Source organism: Rattus norvegicus, chromosome 14, assembly GCF_021556685.1.
Source record: "Rattus norvegicus strain SHRSP/BbbUtx chromosome 14, alternate assembly SHRSP_T2T, whole genome shotgun sequence".
NCBI classification, from domain to species: domain Eukaryota; kingdom Metazoa; phylum Chordata; class Mammalia; order Rodentia; family Muridae; genus Rattus; species Rattus norvegicus.
In genome coordinates, this window is record NC_141547.1 from 12,178,863 (window position 1) to 12,184,862 (window position 6,000).

Here is a 6,000-nt window from a genome sequence, read left to right on the forward strand (position 1 = left end):
ATGTGTCTGTGTGTTGTATGTTCACGCATGAGTGCAGGCAGAAGTGGAGCCCAGAAGAGGGCACCAGATCCCTTAGAGCAGGAATTAAAGGTGGTGCTGTGTCCTCCCTGAGAGCAGTGCCTGCCGGCGACCACTGATTCATCTCTCCAGCTCACTCCCTGAATTTCTGTTATGCATTTCACCAATACTAAACTTCTAGGCTATAAGAAGCATGTGCTCCCCTTGTTTCTGTTCTTCATTCATCCATGTACAGCCCTGAACTCTACTTAGTTGTTCTAACGACTATTAGAAACACTGTTCCTTTCTGCCATCTCCTAGCCCATCACCAAACCTACTTCTGTGAACTCTAGATCTGCATCTACACATGAGACCAGGGCCATGCTCCCTTCACCTGGTACTCAATTCCTCTTCTCAGAATGCTGCAGGTTTCCTCTCATCCATCAACCTCAATGACCTTCTTTAAAACCTAATGTATGCCACGTAACTCTTTGACTTAAAACTTCCCAATTAAACCCCAGACTCTAATGTCCAGGACCTTGGCAATGGGCTCCGTTTATCTCTCTGTCTTACATTCTTTGGACAATGAGTTCTTCAGGTTAAATTCGTTCTCTCCTTGGGGTTGTTCTATGTGAGAGTCCCTAGGGACATTTCCCTGGGTCTTTAGAAGGTAGATTAATCTCGTCACCTGGAGTTTGAAAACTTGGCTTATTACATGTTCTAGTCTACTCACTTTGAGAATATATAACTCCTTGCTTCCCAATCACTTCATTAAGTCCTCCAACAAAAATATACTAAAGACCTCAGGTTCTGGTATAGGTAACGGAATAGCATTTTCCACCAGACCTACAACAGATCCTTAAAGAAGGTTTTCTCGAGTATGCAGTCCATGAAACCAGACCTCATTCTCTACCACTTTTACCCTTTATTTTCAGCACATGAATCACTGCTACTCAGCTTTAAAAATGCTATTAGTCTATTGTCAGCTTAATCCTGGTAGAATATGTCCTCCATGACAACAGAACTTGTTGGCCTTGTTTGTTATGTGATTTCCGGAGATAATGAAGTCCACCACACTTCTCAGATGCTTAGAAAATGCTTATGGAGTTAATGACAAATTATCAAATAACTAATTGGTTTATTAGGTAACTGGCTTTCTTTACTGTTGACTGCCCCTGGGAAGGGCAAGGTGTGAGAGTTCCTTCTCTGAGGTCTCTGCTCATTCTTCCACACCTCTCCATTCCTGCAGTGGCTACCCTAGCTCAGTTCCTGTGATGCAGATTCTGTGTAGCTTTCTTAGGAATGCTTCCTCCTCCCTTCGGGGTACCCTTCCTAAGGAGCAGTGCAGTGCAGTGTCTCAAATGCAAGCTCCTCAGACAGATTTCCTGGGTTTCCATCCCTTTCTGAAGACTTGCTAACTGTTCGACCTTAGGTAACCTGACCAGTCTGTATTTTTGTTTCTTTCTCCATCAAGCAGGAGAGGGGGTGGTGCCCATTTATTGGGAACTGTTAAGCTCATCCAAGGCAAACATTTGGACTAGGGCATGAAAGGCATGGGGAGGGTTAAAGTTGCTCCCCAGATTATTCAGCTGACTTTTGGGAGACACTTCTTTCTGTATAGCTCCCTCACCCCGCTTATTCTGAAAGCTTACATGAAATATCTCCAGAGTCTCATAATCCCCCGATGATTGACACTTCAGTTTTTCCTCAACTATTTTCTCAATGTAGCTCTCTAACTCTTTCCACTCTGCCTTCCTTCTTTGTGTGATATGAACGCTCCTAGGCAGTCCATGGGATTGCCAAAGTTTAGCTGAGTGAGCATGAACTCTGTATTAAAGCCAGGTACTGCGGATGCATAGATGCCACCCAAGCCCTCCCAGTCTGCAATTCAGTGTCTGTGCCAGTGGCCTGGCTCTCCTGTTACAGGAAATGGTTACGAGTAGAATCAAGCTCTCTCTCTCTCTCTCTTTCTCTCTCTCTCTCTCTCTCTCTCTCTCTCTCTCTCTCTCTCTCCCCCCCCCCTCCCCATTCTGTGTGTGTCTTTCTGCCTATCTGTCTGTCACTGTCTCTCAATCTCTGTCTCTCTCTGTGTTTTTTTCTGTTTCTGTTTCTTTCTGTCTGTCTATGTGCTTGTATGCGTGTGTGTCTATGTCTGTCTGTCTCTCTGTCTCTCTCTGTCTCTCTGTCTCTCTCTGTCTCTCTCTGTCTCTGTCACACACACACACACACACACACACACACACACACACACACACACTGTGGGACAACCCATAGGATCCAGAGAAAACCTCAAGGAAAGACAAAATGTACTCAAATATAATAAGAAACAAGGTAGACTTAAGTAAGTTATAGGAACTAAAATGTGTTATCAGCTGGGTCCTAATGCCAGGAAGATTTAGCGTTGACAACATTCTTGTGTCTTTGTTTCCTTAAGAGCCAAGTCACAGAGAAATACTTTTTAGCAAATCTGGCCCAGGGCCACATGCCCTCCCTCAGCTGGAAGCAGCCATCGTAATACCTGTCTTACTGGCGATGGGTGTAGATGAATAAGGATTGCTCACAGAACTGCCAGCTGCAACTTACGGTGCAGTGCTAGCCACCGTGGAGCCTCTGCAAGCTGTTCCAGAGTTCAGTCTTCACTTTTTGTTCCCTGGGAACTACTGTGGAAGTTATTAATTGAAACCTGATATCCAACACTTATTGTCTTGTTACACTGTAACTTACTTTCTGTACCAGTTACTTTTCTGTTGCTATAATAAAACTCCATGACCAAGGCAAGTTAGAGAAGGAGGGGACTCACTGGACTTACAGTTCCACAGGGATAACAATTCATCCTGACAAGGAAGCATGGCAGCAAGTGCTGCGGAACGGTCTCAGTCTCAAATAAGCCTGGAGCAGAGAGAGCCAACTAGGTGTGGGCGGAGTTATAAGCTTCAAGGCCCTACCCCAATGACATACTTCCTCCAGCAAGCCACACCTCCTCCAGCAAGCCACACCTCCTAAACCTCCGGAACAGCTGGGGAACCAGTATTCAAATATGGCAACCCTATGAGGCATTTTTTTTTTTCATTCAAACCACCACAGCATCTTTGAAATAATAGACTTGGTTGTAATTTCTTCATGAAGCAACATTAGCACGCCGGTAGAAAAACTCCTGTGTCCCTTGGGTGGAGAAATGTGCATAGGCATTTGCAAGTACAGATTGTCTGGGCGAACGATCTGGTGGACAGACCTCCCTGAATGTGTCTTTTATGCCTGTTCTTTTCTTAAAGAAGAGATTACCCAGGACCTGCCAGGTAATAAGCTGTCCACGGAGCCTTCTCCCATGAAACAAATCCCTGGTGCTTCGAAACTGCAGGAGTTGAGGCAGGAGATTGCAAGGGGGGAAAAGAAACGTGGCAGAGAGGGAGGAAATGTCAAAGCAGGAAAATCCCTCAGGCTGGCTGATTGGGTCGAGTCCCTTTTGCAGTTGCTAAGGGCAGTAGCTATGGGAGTCCAAGAAATAGAAACAAAGCCAAGAACAGGAAGAAAAGAAAAACATCTGTTACAGAAAGGACTGAAAGAGCTGAAGGGGTTTGCAACCCCATAGGAAGAACAACAATATCAACCAACCAGACCCGCCCCCCCTCCCCAGAGCTCCCAGAGTCTAAACCACCAACCAAAGAGTAGGTACACATGGAGGGACCCATAGCTCCAGCAGTATATGTAGCGGAAGATGGCCCTATCTGGCATCAATAGGAGGAGAAGCCCTAGGTCCTGTGAAGGCTCGTTTCCCCAGTGTAGGGGAATGCCAGGGTGTTGAGTTGGGAGTGGGTGGGTGGGAGTGGGAGCTTCTTCATAGAAGCAGGGGGAGGGGGGAAGAGAAATGGGAGAAGGAGGAAAGGGGATAACATTTGAAATGTAAATACATAAAATATCCAATAAAAATGGGTGTGAAAAAAGAAAAGAAAAACATCGCCGTGGCCAATTCCCTTTACTGGATTTCAAAAGCAGAGCACTTTGCAACACCACACACCCGTCTTTCCCTTGGAGTTGATACAGGCAAGCCTTTGATTTGAGGACTACGCGGGCTCTCCGGGTTTTCACTATCTTTGTAGTATTTTAAATGTGTTCCCATTGAAAATGAGAAAAGGAGCTAGAGAACAGGATTCTGGGTAGGAGGCCAAAGATTTGAAAAGCATTCTTGTTTTTTTTTTTTTATTAATTACAATGAACTAGCTGTTCTAAATCCGGAGGTCTATAGCTACTGAGGCAGAATCCCTTCATGCAAGCAATGGAATGGGGCTTATAAGGACTTTCAGCAATAAGAAACATATGATAAAAAAGCAACGCAATCTTTAAAAAATAACAACTGTATTGACAAAGTAATCGAGCACTGGTTTGATTAAGGCTTTCCCTTCCAACTTCATGATGTTCTCACAGCTAAATTAACAAGAGTTTGTTGGTATCTAACAAAATGCCAGATTACCTTTAAATGATGTTGGTTACTGTATGTCTTTTTAATCCCTATTTTTTATTTGTAATATTTTCCTATTGATGTCCTCTTCTCAATTTTACAATCTTTACTCCTAATGGTTGAAATATCCCAATTTCTCTGTATGTGTGAGGGGGAAGGGCATTTCATTACATGTTTGTTGAATGAGTGAATGGAAAGTGTCCCATGGGATAAAGCCTCCATGGCAAACTATGATGCCTAAAATGAACATATACTTAGTAGAAAAAAAGTGTCACAAATTTCCTTTCTCATCACAATACCTCTTTAAGGTTTCATCCAATATCAAATATGTACCTCCCTTGGAAATCTCCATCAGAGCTGGTTTCTATTTTTCTACAATTTTAAAGGGAAAGGGTAATTGCATTTGAACTTGACTGTGTATGTGTGCTTTCATGTGCGTGGGTTTGCATGTATCCACGTGTGTGCAAGTGCCTGTGTGCATGCACATGTGTGTGCATGTGTGTACATGTGTAGGCATATGTGTGCCTGTGTGTGTGCATGTATGTGTGTGTGCGGCATGACCTCATAAACAATCAGAAAGGAGATGCTTGACAGAATAGAAGAAATTTTGTGAGGATGAAATAAACTTGTCCAAACAGTACTCTAAATTCAGGCCCTGTTAGAGAAGCTAACGGTTCTTCTCAAGGCTGAACCCAGAGCTTTGTTTTGTGAATCAGAAAGTGGGTGTTCAAAAGCACACCAGTAGAAAGAATGATTTGAGAGCCCTTTCCATAGAGCAGTTCATTAGATTCTCGTGACAGTTTTGTAAAGTGGGGTTCATCTTCACATCGCATATGAAGTGAAAAGACTAAAGAGGCCAAGCAGCTCCCAGAAGGTCCTACAGACTGAATGGCTAGCACGAAACCTGTGTCCCGTCACTCTGCAGCCTATGATCCTGTGCCCAACTTGTTGAGTGAATAAACCAGCATGTTCCCAGTGGAGATCTATAGATTTATCGTTTTGTTTTTGTTTTTTGTTGTTGGTGGTGGTATGGTTTGGTTTTTGGGTTTTGGGTTTTTTACTCTGGTATAACTCTAAAATAGATGTGAATGTACCGTTTCCAGAGTGGTAGGGCTGACTCTCTGTTGCACAGTTGAAGTGTTCAGTGTCCCTCTTGCTTTGTAAATCCCAGGTAAAGCTTCCTTCGCCCGCACTTCACCTCTTGTTCTTCACAGCTCAGTACTAATCATCGGCCCATAATGTAGTGTGGAATTGCCAGCCCCATCCCGATGATGTAGTTGTTTCCAATTGGCACTTGGGAGCAGTGAGGATAGGAGGCATTACTCATAGCCAAGAGTACAGATGTTTCTAATTGCTTTCCATTACCAAGAATAACAGCTGTTTACATCTATCAGCAAATAATTCACAAGAGCTCCAGACTATTAAGATAACACACCCCACCTGGTCACCATCACAAGTTGTCAAGGCCAAGACAGAGGCTGCCAGAATTCCCCTTCTGCATTTCTGTTCACCAACTGACAGCATGTGTCACCTTCAGATATCCTTAT

The 6,000-nt window shown here is 43.9% G+C and overlaps 1 long non-coding RNA gene across 1 annotated transcript in view; it reads right to left on the reverse strand.

Annotated features, from left to right (window-relative positions):
• LOC102554702 (uncharacterized) overlaps window positions 1–2,899 on the reverse strand; it is a 237,821-nt gene extending 234,922 nt beyond the window's left edge. The window contains exon 1 of the long non-coding RNA XR_015636877.1: window positions 2,807–2,899. This is a non-coding gene — a long non-coding RNA (uncharacterized LOC102554702). The remainder of the gene's footprint in view (window positions 1–2,806) is intronic.
• Between the last annotated feature and the right edge of the window lie 3,101 nt (window positions 2,900–6,000).